General features: G+C 34.6%; 1 protein-coding gene across 3 annotated transcripts in view; it reads right to left on the reverse strand.

Annotated features, from left to right (window-relative positions):
• TNPO1 (transportin 1) overlaps nt 1-25,981 on the reverse strand; it is a 94,507-nt gene that overhangs the window by 57,615 nt on the left and 10,911 nt on the right. The gene's annotated exons all lie outside the window — the stretch shown is intronic.

The following is a 25,981-nucleotide window of genomic DNA, read 5'->3' on the forward strand; positions in this document are numbered from 1 at the left end:
TAAAACTAAATGCTTAAACAAAACCAAAACTTAAATATAAAGTGTTAATTATTTGCAAAAACCAAATTGAATCTGCTAAAGGAGAGGATTTTTCATGTGGCCCTACTACAGCTGGATGCTTTGACAGCTGAAATTAGTCCCTTCCTAGTTAGAAGTACCTTCTTGGTAGGGGTTAAAAAAAATTACCTGACCTTACTACACCTTTCTCATTAGCATTATTTTTCTTTCCTTTAACATTCCCCCTCTCTTTCTTCACTCTTATTTTCTGCTTAAGGCTCTGTAATCCAGCTTTGCTTACCACCTTCTACAACCTTCCTAAACAATGAATCCCCCCAAAACTGTCCTTATTTAAAACTGTCCTTAAAAAAAGGATCACCTGAACATATTAATAACATTGTAGTGTTTCTAGCCAGTCTTTTTGTGTGTTTATATATACATTATAATAGGGTTGTCCTGTTTCTTGCCCAACTTTACATAGTAAATATTTAAAGTATTTAAAAAACATAATAGTATTCCATTGTATTGCTGTGACATAATTTTAATAAATTTTATTGGTATAATATATACACAAACCTGTATCATAAGCATACAACCAGATGGATTTTTACAAAGTGAACACACCTGTGTAACCAATGCCCACATCAAGATACAGATTACCTGTACCCAGGGTTTTCTTGTACCCATTCTGTCATCAACCCACCCCAAAGTAATCTCTATAATTTCTATCATTACAGGTCTCCCCTCCCTCTTTTCTCCTTTTTAACTTTAGAAAGCTTTAAAATCCTTTCACACCTTTCTCTATTTTTCAAACACACACATAGTTGTTTTTTTAAAGATCATACTACATTATTAACTGTATAATTTTTTAACATAAATAATATAGCAAAGCCATCATTCCAAGCCAATGCATACAGATGTAACTCACATTCTAACAGATCACATTGGTCTTTAGAATCGATAAAACACAATTTATTCAACCATTTTCGGATTGGCTTCTAGGTTGCTTTTACTTTTTTTTTTTTTACCACAACTAACACCACAGCAAAAAACATTCTTGTATTAATATCCCTACACAGTAGCGGCAACATAGTAGAATTATTAGGCCAAAAGTATGTGTACTAAAAAATTTTGAAGTTATTACCAGATTACTTTCCAAAAAATCATGCAGTTCACACTCACCAATAATATGTTCCCCACATCTCCACCAGCACATTAATTATTTTTTTGCAATCTAATGGGTAAAAATTTAATTTCTCCTGGCACTGGGATAGGGAACTGGGATAGGGAAGGGTGGGGAACCTAAAAGTCTGAGCCTTAGTTATAAGTTGGAGTTGCGACATGCACATCACACCTGTGGAGGTGACACTGGAAAGCTTATTTAACTCCTTCATTTCCCTTTTGAACAAGAAACTAAAGCGAGGGGTCGGTCAGTAGCACTCAAAGGCATCTTTCCCATATCCACCCTCGTGATGACTGTCCCGTAATATCCTTACTCCGCTTCCTTCTTTATCCCTGCACTCAAATAAACAAAATTCTTTTTTTCTTTTTAAATAGATTAGTATTAAGAATATGTGATTTGATCAGCCTATGGTGATGGGATAAGGAAAATTGAGATAAACTGTTCCCTTACATCTTACTCAAATTATCTGCAACAAAAGGCTCTCAAAAATATTTGGTTGGTAATGTCTTGAAAAGAGATGTCAGGCCACTTTGCACTTCTATCCCACGTTTTTTTAAATTGTGGTAAAATATTATTAATTATAAAACTTGGCATTTTAACATGTTTTAGTTGTACAGTTCAGTGGCATTCAGTACATTCTCGTTGTGCAACTATTATCATCCATATCTCTAGAATTTACATTTTAATAATCTTTAAAATTAGGAAGAATCTTATTATAGGGTAGCCAAGCAATCACACATTCATTTAGAGAATGTCTGAACTACTTCAAGCTAACTAGGCACACTGGAACTATGAGGCAGAAATAATTTAAATAGTAAACTATATCTATATTAATTAAATAGAATATTAAGATTAATATTGGATTTTCTTTAAATATTCCTTTTGCATGTTGAAGACAGATTTAAATGTTTCAAAAGCGGGGGCAGTAGCATATCAAATTTTTCTCTTTTAGAGTACTTAAGTCATGTTGATTGGTCTATAATATTCAAGGGTGACACTCCCCCACCCCAAAAAGTAGTTCAATAAGCCAAGAGTTATTTGGACTATCTAGATAGAAAATGGCACCAGAAATAAAAAGTATCCTGCAAGAGGTAAATTACTTAAGATATCATTTTGGGCCATCAGAAGACTAAAATTTAGTGTCCAAACTGTTAAGAATTTAAATTCACATAAAAAAGGGACTTACTTGAGAATGATGTGAAGACTCCAGACTGATTGATAAATGTAAAAATGATCTAGTTTCTTTCCTACTGAAGGGGCTGTGAAATATAGTTTAAAAAGCAGGCAGGAGGTCTGGATCCAACCCACCTAAGTTTAAACCCTAGTTCTTCCACTTAGTAGCTGTGAAAACCTAAACAGTTCATCTCTCTGAGCTATTGTTCCCCAACTATAAAATGAGGATATACCAACTCTGTAATAGGATTATAGGCACCTGCTTGGCATATACTATGATTTAAAATATAATAGTTTTAGTTGTTACATCAATGGTTTCTACCACCTGCAAGATAAAATCTAACTTCTCTTCAAGGAAGAGGCTCTTCACGATCTAGTACATCACCTCCAGGTACAGCTTTAATATCTTGCCACTCAACCTCCAACTTCATGCTCCAGTGGCAATATCAACTGCACCTTTCATTCCTCTGAGCATATGAACAGGGACGGCTGATCTGGAATGCCCTCACTAAGTGCTGCCATTTGGCAAACTCCTCTTATTCTTCAGTTATGCTCAACTGTTCAATTTCCAACTATTTATTACGAGTCTTCCTTGGCACTATAATTGATACTAGATACTATTTCTCTTCTGTGATATTATTTCAGGACCTCCCCACAAGACTAAAGTGTGTGTGGTTTTTTTTCCCATTATGTATGGGTAGTTTATAGCTTTTTCTGCCTTAGAAAGTGGTATTGCATTATAATTATTTCCAGATCTGTTTTTAGTATTAGTTCTTATGTTCTTTGAAAGCAGGGACAGTGTCCTTTTGCCTTTGTTGCCTACCAGAATTTGACTTAATAGTTGTTGAATAAATACTATTGTTGCTGCTATGAATTCAACTGAGTAAATATTAAGTCGAGCAACTACCATGTGCTCAGTGAGTGTTAAAGATTCAAAGGTCCATAAAATATCCTTCTTGCCCTCACTAAGTTCTCATTTAGTGAGACAGATAGATGCTCTGTCTATGAAGTATGTGAATGAAGTGCAATAGGAAGAGGGAGAAAAGCAAATATATTCTGCCAGGAAAGAGAGAAGTGCCTTTCCCCCATCTGGTTCAGAGTTGTTTTTTTTTTAATTTCAATTAAATTCAAACAAATATTTACTGAGAAGTCAGATGTTTTCACCTATATGGTGAATCACTATGAATGTGATAAATGTTGCCATCAGTGACGTGATTTCCTATAATGATGAACAACTCTTGGTAGAATTCCAAAACAAAAACAAAAACAAGGTACAATCTTCCTTCAAGAACACAGTAGTTTTGTTCCTGGAATACTCAGCATTTAATTAAACATACTAAAAAAAATTACATGTACAAATGCAAAATTGTGTTAGATTCTAGGTTCTGTCTAGTTAAAAACAGGGTCTTTAAAAGTTAAAAACAGGGTTTTTTTGGTCACCCATGTGACCATCTAGTGGGACATTTAAAAGACATGTAGTGCTTAAGACAATTCTTAATGGTAAACATCTAGCACCCTCAGCCCTACACCCTGAATGACAATAGTACCTCCTAATTAGTAGATCACTACCCACAGAGGGACACTGTCTCAGTGCAGAAGGACTATGGTAGGGAAAGTACCAAAGGCTGTGAGGACATTATGCTAACAGTTATGAGATAAGGAAGGGACTTCCTTGAGAAAGTGACTTTTTACCTGGCATCTAGGAGGAATTACCAAAAAGTGAAAGTGAGAGGAAGGCAACAGCCAGGAAGACCTCACAGGCCATGTTAGGATGTTTGGGCTTTATTCTAAGGCTAACAGAAAACTTGTGAAGGGGGTTATAAACTGATAAAATCTATGAGCGAATAAAAATAAGGAAAAGAAGTATTCCTCCTGGGAGGGGGATATGGGAAGAAGAGGTTCATCTATTCATGTTCAGTATTGTGTTAATTTTCTTTTTCTTTAAAGATTTTATTTATTTATTTTTAGAGAGAGAGGAATGGAGGGAGAAAGAGAATGTTTCTCTCGCAGATGTTTCTCTCCTTCTTTCTCCCACCCTTCTCTCTTTAAAAATCAATAAATCAATACAATCTTTTAAAAAAACCCATCAGGCTGCAATACAGGAAATCACTGAAGGGACAAGAGGAGCCATTGGAAGACCTAACAGTCCAACATGCATTTAAAATAAAGTTTTAGTTTGTTAGGGAAAAGGCTGTCATGTTTCTTAGCCAAAATACTACCAAAATTTAAATATTTAAATAGTAGATATTTAAACACATCTACTATTTTGTCAATAATATTGATAGCTAATATTTTTTGAGTACCAGGCAGTGTTCTAAGTATGTGTTCTAAGTGTTCTAAGTTCTTACATATGTTAACTAATTTATACCGCAGAACACTATGTACTAAGTAAACTGGGGCACAGAGAAGTCACTTGCTCTGTGTTAGGCAGATCATAAGCGACAGAGCTGTTTTTAAAAAACCCAACTAATCTGGCTCCAGAGTCCAGTCTCTAAGTTTTTTATATACTGCCTTTCAATTTCTGTAAACTGAGACTAATAAGTAAAACCATTTGTATACTAAAGAAATAACATGTTTTTGGCACCTTTGTAGTGAGGTAAAGAGAAAAGTAAAAATCATATTTTTTCTGTTGTAAAAATTATAATAAATCTTAAAAGCAGTATGTATGTGAAAATATATTAAAATGAGGTATTTCAAGAGCACTGGATAAATGAGTTCAAACACTCTAAATCTAATCTTCACAATATCCCTTTGTTGTCAGTAGGGGCAAGTATTATCTTCTTTTGATAAGCAGACAAAATCAAAATATGGCTTAAGTAATTTGCTGAATCATTTGCTGACTATGAATCAGATCCGTAGACTTCCAATGTCTTGTTTGCCGGTTTTTCACAAAAAGATGCTATAATAAACATGAAAGAAAAAAGTCAGCCCTGGCTGGTGTGGCTTAGTTAGTTGGGCATTGTCCTGCAAACTAAGAGGTTGTGAGTTCAGTTTCCAGTCAGAGCACATGCCTGGGCTGCATGTTCAGTCTCCAGTTGGGGTATATGCATGAGGCAACCGATCAATGTTTTTCTCTTTTTCTAACTCCCTTCGCCTCTCTCTAGAGTCAATAAAAGAAATTTTTGAAAAAAATCAGAGATATTCAAAGGGCTAAAAGAGCATTTTTTTAAGTTATTTAGTAAAACTTTTATGAGAATTTTAACCAAAGCTCAGGAATGAAGGGAAAAAAGGAAAAGTTTAAAGGCAGCTGATTACCTACTTTTAAAATATGAGGTTTTTTAACGTCAAAGAATCAAAATGTCAACAGGCTTGCTAAATTACAGCTATCAGTGGAACAAGAAAGTCCTTTAAGAGATTCTATAAGGTAATCAGAAGTAAAGGATCAAAAAGAAAAATGAAAAAAAGCAAAACCAACTGTTGAGCCCAAGCTACTTGAGCAAATGATGTCTATTAGATTAAAGGGCGGGGTTCACAGTGCACAGAACCTCCAATGTTATATGATGCTGGGCACAAAGAAGTGTTTCAATCGTCCTTGATTGATTTATTAAGGTAAATGATCTTGTTCACCTCTTGGAAGAATTATGCTAAGAGGGAAAAATTATAATCCTCTGGCATTAAAACTTATTGTCATTTAAAAGCTGAGAGATTAATAGGGAAAAATAAAATATAAGTACTAAGGAAAAGGTAAATAAATGTATTTTTAAAGCTGTCTCTCGGGACCACCTTCGAAGATGACTAGACATGTGACTCAAATGCTAAAATTTATAAACAAACATAAAAAAAGTCTAGTAACAAAGTCAGCAAGTGATAAGAAGGAAAACTTGATCTTAAAAGTCAACCCAATCTAAAACCAGGTTACTTCTGAACACTTCAGCTAATTTAATATTTATAACACCACTATGAGGTAGATATTAACTCTATTTTATATCAGCTTGAGGTTCAGAAAGGTGAAGTAGCTTGCCTAGCCAGTAAATGGCAGATTGGGCATTTGAAATCAAATCTGCGTGACTCCAAGTCTGGACTGCACCTAGTAGTAACGGCAACCCTGTTATCATTTATACAGTACTCCTATGTGTGTTATTATACTAAGGACTTTAAATGCATGGTCTCATTTGATTCCATGAGTAGAGACTATTAGTATCTTCATTTATAGAAAGGAACAGGCTTAATAAAAGTTAAGTAATATGTCCAAAGTCACAGAGATGGTAATGAGCAAAGGCAGGACTCAAACCATGATGCACCTGACTCAAGATACACCCGTGTTGCCATAATTCTTATTCTGCTATTTCTTTTAACATGGGACTAACCTTTAACAGGACTCTTGGGTATACTTCTTAGGTATACTTTTCCTTTCTATTCTATGCTTCACCAAGAATTCAACAGCTGTCTTGATTAGTGTCTGTTTTCTTCAGTTCAGGTGTGAAAACTGCACTTCGCCTTTCAGAATTTAAGCTTTTCATTTTTAACTAACGTATAAGACTAATAGGAGTAATACTTCCCATATATTTAACTTCTGATCACATAATTTGCATCATCAAAACACCAATTCTCTGATGATTTCTACAATAGATTTAATGATCAGAATTGATCTCACTCTCCATGTACGTCAAGCTGTTTAAACCAGTGGTTCTCAACCCAGACTGCACATTATACTCATTGGAGAACAAAAAAAATAAGGCCCATGCACTATGTCTCTCAATTGAGTCAATACAGGGGTGGAGCCCAGGGACCTGGACGTTGGTAGTGTTAAACAACTCCCGGGTAGTTCTAGTAAAAAGCCAGTTGAGGATTATTGTGTTAACTTGATAAATTTGCTCCTGGAAATTTTCACTAGTTTCTTACTCTAATGAGCAGCAGTGTTCTAGTTAACACTAGAAATGACAGAAAATAGGAAAAAGAGGAATACAATGCAGACTGTGTTGACTAATATGAAAACATTACTAATCACTAGAAAAATATCTTTAACAAAAAACAAAACATTAGAACATACAACTTAAAGTCACACCATAATTTGTAATACATTACTAAAGACGGCATGTTTTGAAAGTTATTAATGCAATGTTCGTTTACTTTGTAATTTACAGAGGCTGGGCAAGGAGTTTCACTTAAATTCTTAGAAAAGGAAATTTAGGAAAAGTCAAAACATCGGAAATAATGTAAGTTTTTGTTATTAAATATGTTAAGTAAATTAAAAGTAAAACTTACTAGATAAGTATGGTCCTTGATTGGCCATATAGGATTTAAATTTATATACCAAATCAACTTATATTGCAAGTAATAACCACATCTTTCTTCAAATGGCAATATTAAGTCATTCATAAAACTGAAAGTACACCTTTCTAAATAATAAGCCCATGCATTAAAATACAAATATACAAAATAAGTAGATGAGGCCCCTGATACTTTTAGCATTGTAGCTTTATTAATTAGCCTTATTAGAGATCTTCCGATTGTTACATTTAACTGACTATAGTTATTGAATATCAATCTTATTCCAGCAGTTTGCATTTCAGTGATATCAATTTAAGAAAAAGAAAATACTCTTTTAGAAGTCTTCTTAAGTATCATAACATGATTATAAATTTCATGATTATAGATTTCATGATCAGTCAGAATGCTGACTGATTATTGCCAAGTGGCTTCAGGTAAATATATAGTGTTTAATAATTTTCAAAGTACCTTCCTATTTTGTCTCATTTAATACTCAATACCACACTGTGAGTTGAGGAGAGTTTCAGTGGTGTTAACTTGCTAAAAGTCACTTGGCTGGTAAATGTTAAGAGCTGTGTTAGATGGCTGATAACTTCCCAGACTTGAGGGAGAAGATGAACATCCAGATTCAAGAAGGCCAAAGGACCTCAAATATGTTATGTAGCCCCCTAAAAGGGCTACACCAAGATACTATAATTACATGGTCAAAAGTCAAAGACAGAGAATTTTGAATGCAGCAAGAGAAAACTGACTTGTAACATACAAGGGGTCCCTGTAAGACTCTCAGGATATTTCTCAATACAAACTTTGCAGTCCAGGAGAGAGTGGGATGATATATTCAAAATATTGAAAGAAAAACTATTATATCCAGCAGAGTTGTCCTTAAGAAATGAAGGAGACAAAAAGACATTTTTGAACAAATAAAAGGTGAGTGATTTCATCACTACTTGACCTGCCCTATAAGAAATGATAAGGGCATTTTTCAAGCTGACATAAAAGAATGCTAATTAATATCATAAAGACATTTAAGTTTGTAGAAATCACTGGTGATGGTAAATACATAGCAAAACAGATTCTACAACATTGTAATGGTGGTGTGTAATTCACTTGCAACTCTAGTTTACAAGTTAAAAAATAAACATACTAAAAATAACCATAGCCACAATACTTTGTTATTAGATAAAAAAATATAAGAAAAATGTAAATTGTGATATCAACAGCCTAAAATGTGAAGGTGGGAAAAGTAAAAGTATAAAGTTTCTTTATATTATTGAAGCTCTTATCAGCTTAAAACTGGATGTTAGAAATATATTTTATGTAAGCCTCAGGGTAACCACAAGGGAGAAATTTGTAGTGAATACACAAAAGATTATGATAAAAGAGTCAGAGCATGTCACCATAAAAAGCCATCAAATCACAAAGGACAACAGCAAGACAGGAAGAAAGGAACAGAGGATCTACAAAACAGAAAACTATGATCAAAATGACAATAGTAAGTCTTTACCTATCAATAGTTACTTTAAATGTAAACGGATAAATTCTCCAACCAAACACAAAGAATGGAAGAATGAATAGAATACAATATAAATCCAATGGTATGCTGCCTACAAGACTCATTTTAGCTTTAAAGACATGTACAGACTGAGTGTGAAAAGATGGATAAAGGTATTTCAAGCAAATGGTAACCAAAAGAAAGCAGAGGGTAGCTATAGTTGTATTAGACAAAACCAACTTGAAGGTAAAAATGGTCTAAAGAGACAAAAACCTCATTGTATTATGATTAAGGAGTCAACCTAGCCCTGGCCATAGTGGCTCAGTTGTGTGGGTGTCATCCCACAAAGTGAAAGGTTTCCAGTCAGTACAATTCCTGGTTAGAGCACATGCCTGGGTTGCAGGTTTGGTCCTGATCCGGGTGTGTACAAGAAGCAACAGATCAATGTTTCCCTCTCACATTGATATTTCTCACCTTCTCTTTCACCCTCACTTCCCTCTCTAGAAATAAATAAATAAAATCTTAAAAAAAAGAGTCAATATATCAAAAAGATTTAATAATTGTAAATATTTATGCACCCAACACTGAAGCACCTAAATACACAAAGCAAATATTAACAGAACTAAAAGGAGACATAAACAGCAAAACAATAATAGCTTGGGACTTTAATATCTCACTCGCAATGTTGGAGAGATCATCCAGGCAGAGAAGCAATAAGCAAACAGACTTGCGCACAACACTATACAGCAAATGGACCTACCATACAGAGAACCGTCCATCCAACCAACAACAGCAGATTACGTATTCCTCTCGGGTACACACAGAACATTTTCAAGAGTAGATCGTCTCTTAGGCAACAAAATAATTCTCAAGAAATTCAAGATAGCATTTTATTATCTTTCTGATCTCAATGGTAGGCAACTATAAATCAGTAGCAGGAGAAAAGCTAGAAAATTTACAAATAAATGAAAATTAACAACACAATCTTTAATAGCCAGAGGAACAAAGAAGAAATCAAAAGAAAAAATTTAAAAAATATCTTGAGAATAATGAAAATGAAAATGATATACAATGTACCAAAATGTATGGAATATAGCAAAAGCAGTTCTAATATGAAAGTTTATAGCCATAAGCACAGGCATCAAGAAAAGGAAAAATATCAAATAAACAACCTAATTTCACAACTCAAGGAACTGAACAAAGAACAACTAAGTCTAGGGTTAGCAAATGGAAATAATAAAGATCAGAGCAGAAATATAAGAAATAGGGAATAAAAAACAATATGAAAGATCAATAACACTAAGCGTTGATTCTGTGAAAAGATAAATAAACCAGAAAAAAGAGAGGACCCAAATAGAATTATAAATGAAAGGGAGATGTTACAATTGATAATACAGATATACAAAGACTTATAAGAGACTGCTACGAACAATCATGTACCAACAAACCGGATAACCTACCAGAAATGGATAAGTTCCTAGAAGCACACAACTAACCAAAACTGGATCATAAAGAAACAGAAAAAGATCAATAATGAGTAAGGAAATTGAATCAGATTGTATCCCAACAAAGCAAAGCTCAGGAACAGATGTTGAATTCTACCAAACACATAATGAAGAATTAACATCAATTCTTTTTTCAAACTCTGAACCAAAAATTGAAGAAAAGGGAATACTTCCAAATTCATTTATGAGGCATTCCCCTGATAACAAAGCCAGATAAGGGCACTAGAAGAAAACCGTAGACCAATATCCTTGATACAGATGCAAAAATTCTGAACAAATTACTAGAAAACCAAATTCAAAAGCACATTATAAGGATCATATACCATGATCAAGTGGGATAAATCCCTGAGATGCAAGAATGACTCAACATATATAAATCAACATGATATATCACATTAATAGAAAGAAAGGTACAAATCATATGGTCATCTCAATACACGCAGAAAAAGCCAAAACTCAACAGCCATTCATGATAAACTCTCTCAACTAATGGTATAGAAAGAACACACCTCAACACAATAAAGGCCATAGATGACAAAGCCATTGGTAGTATCATACTCCTTAGAGGAGAAGAAAAGGTTGAAAACTTTTCCTCTAAGATCAGGAACAAGATAAGGTGCCTGTTCTCACCATTCCTATTTAAGCACTGGAACTCCTAATCAAAGCAATAAAGCAAGAAAAAAGAAATAAAATGTGTCCAACTCAGAAATTAAGAAGTAAAATGATCTCTATTTGCAGATGACGTGATCTCATACATAGAAAATCCTACAGACTCTTCGAAGACACTAGTAAATGAATTCAGTAAAGTTGCAGGATATAAAAACAACATACAAAACCAGTTGTGTTTCTGTATACTAACAACAAATTACCTGAAAAAATAAAAAAGCAACACAATCACATTTACAATACCATCAAAAAGAATACAATACTTAGCAATAAATTTAACCACAGAGATGAAAGATCAGTACATTGAAAACTGTAAGATGTTGATAAAATAAATGAAGGCAAGGCAAACAAATGGAAAGATATTCCATATATTGGAAAAAATAATATTATTAAAATGTCCATACTACCCAAAGACATCCAGTGATAATGCAATCTCTATCAAGAGTCCAATGGGCTTTTTTTTTTTTACAGAAATAGAAAAAACAATTCTCAAATTAACATGGAACACAAAAGACCCTGAATAGCCAAAGCAATCCTAAGAAAGAAGAACAAAGGCAGAGGCACCATGCTTTGTGATTTCAAACTATATTACAAAGCTGTAGCAATAAAAATGGAATGTACTAGCATAAAAAAAAAGACACAAAGACAACAGAACACAATTGAGAGCCCAGAAATAAACCCATGTACATATACAGTCAACTAGTATTTTACAAAGGAGCCAATAATACTCAATGGGGAAAATACAGTCTCTTCAATAAATGGTGCTGGGAAAACTGTATATTCACATGCAAAAAACCAAAACTGGACCCCTATCTTACACTCCTCAAAAATGAACTCAAAATGGATTAAAGACTTGAGTGTAAGACTTGAAACCAAAAAATTCCTAGAAGAAAGGATAGGGGAAAAGTTCCTTGTCATTGGTCTTGGCAATGACTTCATAAATATGACACCAAAGCACCAGCAGTAAATGCAAAAATAAACAAGTGGGATTATATTAACTAAAAGTCTTCTGCACAGCCAAAGAAACACAATGAAAAGGCAACCTATGGAACAGGAGAAAATTTTGCAAGCCACCGGTAAGGAGTTAATATCCAAATATATGAAGAATCTGTACAACTCACTAACAACAACAAAAAGACAAATAATTTAATTAAAATATAGGCAAAAGACTGAAATAGGTATTTTTCCAAAGAAGATATTCAATGGCCAACCGGTATATGACTAATCATCAAGGAAATGCAAATAAAAACCACAATGAAGTTATACCTCAAACCTGTTAGAATGGCTAATATTGAAAAGAACAGAGATAACAAGTGTTGGGGGGAATGAGGAGAAAGGGGACCCTTGTGCATTGTTGGTGGAAATATAAATTGGTGCAGCCACCAAGGAAAAGAGGATGAAGGCTCCTCAAAAAATTAAAATAGAACTACTATATGATCCAGCAATTCCACTCTGGGTATATATTGTAAGGAAATAAAATCACTATGTCCAAGAGATATCTGCACCGTGATGTTCACTGTAATATTATTTACAAAAGCCAAGCCATGGAAACAGTGTACATGTCCAGTGAAGAATGAATAAAGAAAATGTAGTATATATATATATATATATACACATAAACAATGGGATAGTATTAAGCCATTGACACAAGGAAATCCTGCCCTTTGTGACAACATGGCTGAACCTTGAGGCATTGTGCTAAGTGAAATAATTCAAAGGCTAATACTGTGTGATCTCATTTTTTTTGTGATCCCCCAAAAAACACAGAATACAACCCCAAACTCATAGAAACAGAGAGCAGATTGGCATTTCCCAAGGGCAGAAGGAAGGGGGACAAAGGGTGAAGGTGGTCAAAGGGTATAAACTTCCAGTTATGAGTAAGTTCTAGGTATGTAACTATAGCATGTAACTATAATAACACTGTATCATATATTTGAAAGTTGCTGAGAGAATAAAAGTTCTCACACATACCCCCCATTCTTAAAAAAAATTGTAACTTTGTAAAATGATAGGTGTATTAACTAACCTTATATGGTAATCATTTCACAATACATATATATAAAATCATTATGGCCCTGGCTGGTGTTGCTCAGTGGATTGAGTGCCAGCCTGTGAACCAAAAGGATGCCGGTTCAATTCCCAGTCAGGGCACATGCCTGGGTTGTAGGCCTGGTCCCCAGTTGGGGGTGCACAAGAGGCAACCACACACTGATATTTCTCTCCTTCTCTTTCTCTCTCCCTTCCCCTCTCCCTAAAAATAAAAAAATAAAATTAAAAAAATAAAATCTGTTATGTTGTACATTTTAAACTTAAACATGTCATTTATAACTCAAATGTGAAAAAACATTTTTAAAATAAAGAAAGAAAGTTTTGCTATTACTTCTCAAAAAAACATTGAGTTGCAATGTATGTTTTCCTATTTTTGGTCCAATGTTTCTTCTACTCCAAACTGCTTCTTTAATTCACAGAACAATTAAAAGAGTGGCTATGATTTAATATCTTAGAATCTATGTATTTATAAAGTGAGAGATGCCTGTAAACTTGACAGGGAGCTAAGCTGATAATTTTTTGAAAAATCAGATAACACATGGGAACAGCCATTACAAATCATTTTGGTAACTAACGAGTATACTGTTTCACTGCTGTTAGATTGCTCTTCCAGTTCTGAAGCGTGAGGGCCCTAGGAATTTCTAATTCATGTCCCAAACTATTCTTGATTGTTAATGTTGATTCAATATTCCACATTTTCAAGTGTAAAAAGAGAAGAAATATAGTACTAAGTTCACTGGCAAGGGCTGAATTGGAAAAGCGTCAGAGCAGTTTAGACAGTGAAGTAGAAAGGGGATAAATGGTCAAATGGTCAGTAAGCTAATTACCACTAGCATTTATGTAATCTCTCCTTTGTGCATTGAAATCTCACTCCTGTGTAATGGGTACATATTTAGATTTCAGTAGTGGACAGACAGCAGGAAAAACTTACAAAAGAAAATCAAGTTTTACAATTTTAGATCCTGAGCTAAATATTGTTCTACATCGTTTATTCCTGGTAAGCAGGAAGATACAGTTGAGGAAGCAAGGTTTCCAAATGTTATATACACACGGGTTCAAATTCCAATTCTCTAAATTTATATTTAGGAAAGTGGATTAACATTCTGTGCCAGTTTAGTCATCTGTGCGATGGGGCTGATGAAAAGATTAAATCAGAATGTAAAGTGCTGCAATAGTAGATACTTAATGTTCATTCCCTTCACTACCCATCACTGAAATTATCATAAAACCCATATTTACTGATGGCAGTTTGTAGTCTCAGAGTTAAGATGAAAAATAAATTCTTTTCGTATGATCAAAGAATGTGCATCAAAATGGGCTGTCTGATCTGTCATTTAAATGAGATAATATACTAAAGGAATAGAACAATCAAAAGAAATATTGGAGAAATAGGAGGAAGAAAAGAATCAGATATCAAGTGGTAAATATTAAATCAGATATGAATATAACAATCTGTAAAAATTTTCCAAGTGTGAAAACTAAGTAGTTGATTGAGGGTAGTCCTCATAGTGTGCAAAAACAATAAGGGAAGAATACCACAAGGTAAATTCTATTTAGTCCACAAATGGGAAAAAAAAAAACAGGAAATAATGTTCTTCAACAGATAGTACTATACAACTAACAGTTTAATACAAAAAACAATAATAGCATATATTCTGTTAGTGTTCAAATCTGTTTTTCTATTACTATAACAAAAAAAAAAACAATGAGACTCAACCAAGGTCAAGACATAAAAATAATTAATGAAAACCTAGAATGGGAGATGGTAAAGAAATCTGAAATTATTCTGCACATGCAGGATAATACTAATCTACTGCACACTAAGAAAGTATTCAGTTTATAAGAATATACCCTTAAACCAAATCTTGGCTTATTGTCCTATTGCAAATAGATATCAGCTAATCAGTTAATTGAATATCATGTCCTTATCACTATCTATCCCTCTCATCCCATACAAATGGAATTTGTCAATTTAAACTAACTATAACTAGAAATAAATATCTCATCTTTAGAGTAAAACTAGAATTAGACATTAATCCAATCCTTTTATTTAAAATAAATGCAGAATTCATGACTAAGAAATCAACATTACAAATTAATTAAGGGGAAGAATTTGATTTCTATTTTTAAAAACATTGTTAGAACATCCAGTTCCACATTACGAGGTTCTTTCCTCCCCACTTTTTTTTTGTGGGGGGTATAGTGCACTGATTTTCTTATAGGTATCTAGCAGTAAACCCTGAGGCCTTTTCTGAAGGGAACTGGGTAGCCTACAGCCCATGTCTAAGTGATGGGTCTAAAGGCAAGGTTGGTGCTTCATGATCACATATTCTAAACACAATGGATTAAACCAGGATTGGGCACTTGGCCCTCCATATGATGAATCCTGGCACAAAAAGGTTAGCTTAATCAACTGGATTTCTTTTCTAGGAAATATGAACAAGATATACTAGGATCATTTACCATGTACCTCAAAGCAGAATTTTTTTTTTCCAGAATCTAGAAGGTCATAATGTGGTAGACATGTGGCCCTCATTAGATTCCATGTGCAAAACTAAAGTACACAGGAACTCTAAGCAAACAGAGAAGAGCATGCATCAGCACAGAGACAATCAAGGAAGCTCTGAGAAAGACTACATGGTCCAGCAGAAAGAGAGTAACTGCTCTTGGGTGCTGCCTTGTTTCCTGATAGCCACTTTCACAAATGACTTAAAATAAATCTACCTCTTTCTCTTGAGACATTATGAATGAGTTGTTCTTCCTTGGTACCAAAAAAGCTAAATCAGAATAGAAATAGTAAACAACTATTTAAATATATAATCATGTGATTATGTATATTATAACAAACTATTCCCAAAATGTATTTTGCTTTAAGTGAAAGGAACTGAACATTTTAGGGAGTTCTCTAGGAACTGTGTGTGAGGTTGGTACAATGAGGGCTGATGATTATTATGGAAATCGATTTCCTTAAAATGAACAGCAGAATAAATTTGAGAGCTGACATGGAAGTCTCTGAGAGGCATTGAGTTTAATGAATATACCCAGATGGTGGAGAATAAACTGAGTAGGAAGAATAGAGAAAACCAAGAATAAAGCCAGCTGCCAGGTCAGGTGTGCATTCTCTTTAGAGACAACACAATTCCTTACTCATCTATTATACTCCTACCGCTCCTCTCCCTTCCCCTTTCCAATTATCCTATTTTGGTTCTAAACAATTGCAACCACTGCCCCTGCTGCCACCAAGGGAATAGCTCCTAATATTTATTTTACGAACATTTTGTGCCAGTGGGAGATGTAGGAACAGTGGCAATTTACCCTCACTACGATGACAGCTTTCAGGTAGTACTTGTTTCCCAAGAGTCAGACAGTCCACATCACAGGACCTACAACATCCTTATCATGCATTTCCAGGAGATGCCACTATTTACATACATGGTAGACAAACACATTCTTTATTTGGACAAATATAAAAGGGAGCTCCTAGCATATTATGACAACACAGAGTCAGACAATACAACAAGATATGACACATCAATTACTTTACTTATCTGGAAAACTAATTAAGAACCAGGAGATAACACATGAAAAAATTCACAAGAGGAAATACAACAGTAAACAAACATGAAAAAAATGCTGAACCTTGCAGTAATAAATGCAATAATGAAGTAATGTTGTCAGACTAATTAGCTAAGATAATTTTACAACAATAATAATAATATATAACATTCATCAAAGATATGATGAATCAACTTTTAACAAATTATTGATAATAATATAAATTAATATAACCTATTGGAAATCAACTCAGCAATCTATATTGAGAGCCATATGCCTTTCTATATCCTTGGTCCTCATGATTACACTCCTGAGACCATAACTTAAGAATCCTATCTACAGAAAATAAGAGCGTTATCTCAAATATTTTTATCCCAAGATTATTTCTAACACAACCATAAGCATATAGGTAAATAAAACAACATTCAACTGCTGGACTACTAAGAAAATAATTCATAAGTCATTAAGTAATTCTATAATGACATGGAAATTGTTTATTAATAGAAAGTTAAAAAATGACTTAAAAAGTTGTGTATAGAAAATAACTACAAATAAGTAAAAATTATATGTATAAGATAAAGGCAAAATTATTAAATGAAAAAGACTAGAATGAAATAATGAAAAGCTAGCAGTGTATTAAGGTACTAGGATTATGAGCCCTTTTTAATTTTCTCTTAAAATTTTTTTCAATATTGTAGATATATTATCTTCATAAGAAAAATAATGAACATCTCCAACAGTATAATTGTTTGAAGTCATAAATAGGGGAGAGAAAAAGACCCCGGAGAATTTAATATATTATGTTACAATGCTTGCTACTCATAATAATGACAGAACCATCAAAAGCTTAAATTACACCTTTTATTTTACTTTTTAAGATGGCAAGAAGATGCAAAATATAGTTAAGATTTTTGTAAAAATGCTCACAGGTTATGGTACTTAAAAGGTTAAGTTTTAGTTACAGAAAACTGATATAACTATAGCAACTGGTATAATCAGCCCAGATTATACCATTAAAATGAATATAAATGACACAATGATATAAAGATAATCCTGAAAATAAAGAAAAAATCTTAATAGTAATAAAAAAAACTGACTCAAAGCAGAATTATACCAGAAAAGTTATTTTATAATCCCAGAGACCTAGCATCAGAGGAAAAAGGCTGTCCTGAAATAAGAAAGAGAGACAGACAGACAAGTGGGAATTTTTAATAATGCTATAATAACAAGTTAATGTTAAAACATTTAAATGTTTAAACAAAATATTAAAATATATAAACACATTGAGACCACTACAAAATTTAAAACAGGAATATCATGATTTACTTTAATATAAAAAATTTCTAAATTAGTATAACTGTTTTGAAAAATATTTTGAAATAATCTATTTATAACTAAACATATAACTTAAGAATTTTTTCCAAGCGTCTCTCATCAACTACCTAATTTTTCAAAACATTGATGCATAATTATAGAAATATCATCAAGAAAAAATAATTAAATGCTCAATTAAATTATATATGGAACTAGCAAAAAAATCCCATAAAAATGTAAAAAAGCCAACAGCAAATTAAAACAAATATTAGCTTAGAAACGAGGTTCTGTAATTCATCTACAATGGTTCTTAAGACTTTTGAAGTTAGAAGTTCTATAGTCTCTCAATAACTAAATATTTTAAGCAAAAATTACTAATGTATAAGAAAATTCCAACTGCAAAAGTAAATGAGTATACTACAAATAACTTAAATTTGTCAACACATCCTGAACTGAAAAGGTCAGAATTCTAGTACTTTTCATTTTGTGAATCAATCATTTGTATAATATGCTATATTACTTTTTAAGAAAATAACTCATAAACCATTTAAGTGATTTAAAATAAAGGTTTATAAAATAGTAAATAAAAACTGTTTAAGATAAAAAATTCTGTTAAGATTGTCAATAGAGTCTTCTAGATATATTTTTCTGACTAAGGAAGCTAGTACAATAACTAAGAAGAGATGGAAAGAAAAAACATGCTTACATATTACCTTGAAACAAATGGTACCGTTCATGTGCCTATTGAGGTAGATACCATCCGTGACGGTACACTTAAAACTGGTGGACATAGGAGTCTAATAAACTGCCTCAAAAGCACACACTGTTTCCATGACACTGAACTGATTCTTAGAAAGAAAAATAAATTCATTTATTATTAAATAAATTTTTCTAATCATTTTCCTGGAGTAGGGTTAGAGACACAAAAAGCAAATCTTTCTCTACAGTCACATGAAATAATATTCCAATTAAAAAAATTTCATACAGTAACTAATCACTATTATAAATAGTTAGTAAAATACATTCTCCAGTCAGCTTGTCATTATAATTCTTATAAGAGGTGCATGCATATTCTAGAAGGAAAAAACTCCAGAAATTAAACCAATAAGCAAACATTCATTAGGCACTTGTATATGCAGAATTTTATAGCTGGAAAACTACAACTACAATAAAAGTCTGGAGGGAAAGGGACGAAGGAGGAAATTCCTATGATCTCTTTTTTGCTAGATTCACTAATTCAATATGTGGCCAGGCATTTGATGAACAACTCGAAAGCATTCGAGATGCATAGGTGCTTGTAATCGCCAGAATCAGAAAATGATCATTTTACCTAAAATCACAATTTTGTCCTGGCTGCTGAGCAGTTTTAAGTTCTACTAGAATTTGACTTCAGTGTGAATGGGTAGATTGTATTTTATAAATAAAAACTGCCTGCTGTGCACTTGATCGGCAAGTACCAACATCAAAACAAAGCCTTTAACCCACTACCACGTAAGGTTAAAATAAAGCTAGGGTTTTTGCAGGAGGCTTTGCTTTTCTATGTCTCAGCTGTTTATTTAAGGTTCCTTTCAAATTCCTACATTAAATCTTAAACAATTCTACCACTCTCTTGTTTCTGAGCTTACAAGACTCTGGAAAAACCTTCTACCTTTATAGTTTCTCCACTGTTTCTACTTGACTGACTGATGGGGCAGGGGGTAGTGTCACACCAAGGGAAGGATGTTACAGGGAAGAAACGCAGACACTTCAGGTCTCCACCACAGTCTTTCTGAAGGTAACAAGCGCAGTGTAACTTCATAGGGCTTTAGGACAAAAGGCCTCTGACCACAGGCCTTAAAGTCTTCTGTGCCATGAAGAGCCAAAATAACATTAGTAAAAAAGGAGAGTCTGAGATCTGGGGCTCTTGTCTCAGTTCTTCTCTGCAGGAAGAATGGCTAGCTGGGCAACCCTGTACAAATCACTTACACTCATTTGGTTCATTTCCTCACCTATAAAGCAACTAAACACTATCTATGTGGTCCTTTCAGCTTCTAGAAGTAAAACATTTAGTTGACTGTAAATAATTTATCTGATCATATTCCACATATAAAAGCCAGTCTTACTTTTTTTTTCCTTACTTGCTACTGAAATTCTCCAAGTCTTCAGGGAAGCTTGTATTCAATTCCATTGTTCAGGTATAGTTCTGGGACTACTAAATTACCTAAGTGAGGACTACATGTCACTTGATTCTTTCAACAAATACTTGGGCTCCTGTTAAAGGGCACAGCATTGAACCAGGCCTAGGTCACTTCTTACAGAAGTCACATTCACTATTAAGAACAATCTTTATTTGAAAATGTTAGAAAATTTTTCATCGTAACTTGGGTCTCAGTATCCAATAGAATTCTCTACCCATTATCCCCCTAAAATTGTGTTTAACAAAAAACTGTATAAAACATTATTAAACTAAAAGCTCCAGTTCCTGCTCTAGAGCACTGTGGTTTCAGTGATTCGCTGTTTAATGCTCTCTTCCTGAATTAAGTTTATTTATTTATAATATTTCATAATATTTTCTAATATAGGTTTGACAAGCAGCATTTTATGAAGCAAACTCTTTTGAAACAGATCAGGATCCTTAGACTGTGCCCACAAATTGCCAACTAAATTCTGCCACAAAACAATTAATCCAGGTATTTTATTTTACCTTTCTAAACAATCAATACCAATAACTCTGAAAACATATCCTTTATACCAAAGTCAAGTAAATTTTATATATAAAGTTTAAATATCTTTACTTTTTTTGCTCTTCTTCTGTCCTAATGCCCATCAGGAGACATATTAAGCCCTGATCCATCATTACAAAGAGTTCTAATCCAGATCTAGACAGACATTTAAAACTGGCTTTTGATACGACTGTCATTACCTCTAATCACTGGCTGCCTTTTTTTAGTCTGCTTTGCTGGTTCCTCCATCTCTGAATATCCTAAACCCCTTTCTTTTCTGTATCTACATAATCTCATTAAGTATGTGCTGTTAAATAGCAGTCTGAATTCCAGACTCAAGTACACAACATATATAAGACATATATATCCACTTGTTTGTTAAATGGGCATCTCAATCATTGCTGGCTAATACAGAACTCTTGATTCTCTTCCCCACCCCATTTAAATCTATTTCTCCTCTGGTTGCCTAATGTCACGAAATGCCTAATATTCAGTTGTTCAAGCCAAATACCAGCGGGTCATCTTTAATTTCGCCCATATCCCACATCCATACCATCAGCCAGTTTTGTCAAAATATACCCTCTGACCACTTCTCTCTCCCCCCACTCTCTATCCTAGTCCAGATACCATGTTCTACAAGAGTATGGTCTACTACAATAGGCTTCCCTGCCTTCTCTTTTGTTCCTTATAGTTCAATTTCCGAGATAAAGTAGCAAAAATGATACTGTTAAAGCTTCAATTAAATCATGCCTTTTCTCTGTCAAAACCTTCCAATGGTTTCTCATCACATTTAAAGCATAACCTCCTGTCTTTACACCAGCCTACAAAATTGCATATAATCTGGGCTTTTGCATATCTCTCTGAACTAATTTCCTAGCAGTTTCTGCCCCCTCTTTCACTATGTTCCATTCTGTTTTTTTTTTTTTGTAGTTCTCTGATGTTATGCTTGTTCCCACCTAAGAGTCTTTACTTTTACACACTCTTTCTTTAAATATTCACAGTTCACTACTTCTCATTCAGATTGTTGACCAAATATGATAAAGGCAGTGTTCTCTTCCCTCTTGCTCTACCCCATTATTCTCTATTTCCTCTCGTTGGTTTAGTTAGAACCTATTTCTTTTCTTTCTCCTTTCTCTTAATAAAAAAATCTTTAAAGGAAAATTATTTTATGACTGTTTTTCACTGTATATACAAAAGTAAACAATACAGACGAAATTCAAGTTTCCTTCAAGTACCTTTCCTAATCCTAATCACCTCCCTGAAGGTACTCTAATATCCATTTGATTCATAACCATATAAAGTTGTTTTTTTTGTACATTTAAATATGTTTCTGAAAAAATAAAGTTTTATTTCTGTCCTATAAAACTCATTAAAAATGTCTTAGCTTTCCTATTCATTATATATAAGACAAATCCCCAAAACTGGAATTTATTTATTAAAAATTGTATATTTATTCTCACATGTTTAAACTTCAGTCACCTTCAAAGCGCTCTCCATTTGATGCAATATGCCTATCGAGATGATTTTTCCACTGCTCAAAAGTTTTTGAACTCGTCGATTTTGATGCCTTTTAGTGCTTTTGCCTTTTTGTGTTATACCTCTTCCACATCAGCAAAATATTTCCCTTTGAGGACTATTTTCATCAGGGGAACAAAAAAAGTCACATGGGGTGAGATTAGGTGAATAGGGAGGGTGGAGCATGGGGGTCATGCTGTTTTTTGGTCAAACACTGCTGAACACTCAGCGCATGTGGGCAGGTGCACTTGTAAATCACCCATCATGACATGGGCAAACACGTTGAAAGAGTCCTCAAAAAAAAATTTCACTGAAGTTGAATGCAGCCTCTCACAACAAGGCCAGCTGACACAGATGGGTTCCTGGAACACTCACCTACTAAGGGAAGCCTGTACTACAAAGGGCCGGCCCTCCAGAAGATAATTCCAGTTTTTTTTTGTCTTCCCTCATATAGCTGTATTTCATTACTAGCTGCAGTACAGATTATTGATGAACACTCAACCTCTTTAGAATTTTGCACCACTATAAGCAATTCATTCATTTAACAAATAATTATGGAGTGCCTACTATATTCTAGGCCAGAGGTATCCAACCTATGGCCCACAGGCTGCTTGTAGCTCAGGATGGCTATGAATGGGGCCCAACACAAAATTGTAAATTTACTTAAAACATGAGATTTTTTTTGTGATTATGTGTTGCAGTGTATTTAATGCGTGACTCAAGGCTACTCTGTGTCTTCCAGTGTGCCCCAGAGACACTAAAAGGTTGGATACCCCTGTTCCAGACACTGTTCCAGTTTACTGCAATAAATAAAACAAAGATCTTTGCCCTCTTGGGACCTTACATTCTTGCAAGGGAAAGGCAATAAATAGAATATATAGAGCGAACTTTTTCTGCAAAGCGCCAGACAGTACATATTCTAGGCTTTGCAGATGTGGCATGTATCCTTTGTTTTATAACCCTTTACAAATGCAAAAACCATTCTTAGCTCACAGGCTGCATAAAAATTGGCCGTAGTGCAATGGAGCTCTAGATTGATGACCCCCAATATACGTATATTAGAAAGAAGCATATGCTATGCAAAAAATAGAGAATCCAGGATAAAGAGGATGGGAGAGAGTAGGATGCAGTATTAAATAGAGTACTTAAAGAAAGTGAAATCTGAGCAAAGACATAAAGGTAAGGCCAGTGAGCCTAGTAGGTATTTGGAAGAAGTAAAATCCAGACAGCTGAATTAGCTAAAAGCAAAGGCCCTAAAGTAAGAACATGACTGATGTGTTTATGGTATAACAAGGGGGCCAGTGAGCAAGGAGGTAACATGATAATGGGAAATGAGGTCAGGTGAAGGGGAGGCTGTTGGACAGATTATGGAGAGCCTTGTAAGCCATTCTAAGAACTAGATTTTCTCTGAGTGAAAGTGGGAGTCATTGCAGGGCTTTGAATAGAGAAGTGACAAGAACTGTCTTAACTTGAAAAGAGCTTGCTCTGGCTACTATACTGAGAAAAGACTGTGGGAGGGGCCTGGGTAGAATGGAGAGACCAAATAGTAACCTATTTAAGTAATCCAAGGAGATCTGACAATAGCGGTTTGAACCATGGTGGCAGTTGGGGAGACAGTGAGACACAGCAAGATTCTGGACGTATTATGATTTTTTTTATAAAAGGAAAAAAAAACAGGTTGTCTTGAGAGAATGTTTTTTGAAGAGTCAAAGAAAAAGTAAAGTGAAGATAACTCTAAGATTTTAGCCTGAGCTGCCGGGAAGATGGAGTTGCCACTGATGTTCAGAAATGGGGATAGCTATGGGCAGGCAATTTAGGAGTTTAGATTAGGACAAGAGGAGTTTAATGTGTTGTATTATTAGACATTTAGGTACACATGTTAAATAGGCAGTTAGTTTAACATATGAGGTTGAAGTTAGGAAGAGAAGCTACCTAAATTTCAGCAGTGCTGGCATTTAAATGGTATTTAAAGCCATAAAGTTGAGTGAGATTACCAATGGAATAAGTATACACAGAAAATTTTAAAAAACACACACACAGACAGACAAACAAAAACAAGGACTGACCCCAGGGCTCTCCAACATTAAGGGGTCTGTGAGAAGAAAGACAAAGAAGAACCATAAGGAGCCAGTGCTGAGGTAGTAAGTAACTAGCAGTATTTGTCAACCTGGAAAACAAAGAAGAAAGTGTTTCAAAGATATGGGAGCAAATAGTTGTGTCAAATGTTGTGCATAGGTCAAGATGGGCAGAATCAGTGCACGATACAGCAAATGGCAACATGGCAGTTAGGGAGAATCTGAGGACCTGTTTCAGTGGGAATGGTACAGACAAAGGCCTGACTGGAAGTGGGTTTAACAGAGCACAGGAGGAGAAAACTTGGTAATAAGAAGTATAGACAACATGTTTGAGGAATAAAAAACAAACAAAAAACAAGGAGGACAGAATAGGTGGTGAAAAGTGAATCAAAATTTTTTTTTGTTTTTGCATTTTGAAAAGATAGGAGAAATATTATCATGTCTGTTATTGATAGAAATCCAATAAAGAAAAATAACTGACGAGGAAGGAGAGAAGCTGGAGCAATATCCTTGAGCAGATGAGAGAGGATGGGAGCTAGTACAAAAGCAGACTCGGGACATGAACTGTTCATCTAAGGTGACAATGCATTGACCAGATGCTGGTAGGTATGTAGGGTGGTGGGAATCTGTGGAAATTTTCTTTTTGCTTCAGTGTTCTTAGCAAAGTAGGAATGTATATAATAAGCTGAAATTGAGGATGGGAAAAGATACTGGTTATTTGAAGAAAATAAAATATGAAATAGTCATTTAGGAGAGTACACTAGGAAAATTAAATACAATGAACAGCAGCATTAAAACTTCAGACCAAGATGGTGGTGTAGGCAGACATGGCTTACCTCTTCACACAACCACATCAAAATTACAACTAAAATATAGAATAACCATCACTGAAAACTGTCAGAAATTGAGCTGAAAGGAAGTCTGACAACTACAGAAGAAACCACATCTATCTAGACTGGTGGGAGGGATGCAGGCATGGAACAGGCTGATCCCACACCCATATGTGGTGGATAAAAATTCGAGTAGGAGGTCTTAGGAGTGAGGAGTCCCAGCCCCACACCAGGCCCCCCAGCCCAGGATTCCAGTGATAGGAAGATAAGTCCCCACAACTTCTGGCTGCAAAACCCAGCAGGGATTGAGTTGGTGGAAGAAACTGCTAGAACCCCAACCAGTTCCTCTTAAAGAACCCATACATGGACTCCCCTACTCAGACTCACTTCCTCTGAGCTCCAGCACCCAGGGTAGCAGCTTGAAAGGCACCAACAGACTACTGGGAGAAACTGAGGTGTCTGGCATCAAGGTGAGTACAGGCCATTGTTCCTTTTCTGAGCCCTCCCTCCACAGAGCCACTGAGTTGGCAAGTTGGTGCCATATCTGAGATTCCATCAACATAGCTAACACTATTTGCAATCCCCAGACACTCCACCCTACCAAACTTATGGGCCCATCCATGCTGCTTTTCCATATGAATGGCTGGTCTTGACTCATGCTGCACAACTTCCTAAATCCTCTCAAACAAGTAGCAGTTGGCCTCAGTGAGCCCC

Source organism: Phyllostomus hastatus, unplaced genomic scaffold (genome assembly GCF_019186645.2).
Source record: "Phyllostomus hastatus isolate PE091 unplaced genomic scaffold, TTU_PhHast_1.1 phas_contig_58, whole genome shotgun sequence".
Lineage (NCBI taxonomy): Eukaryota > Metazoa > Chordata > Mammalia > Chiroptera > Phyllostomidae > Phyllostomus > Phyllostomus hastatus.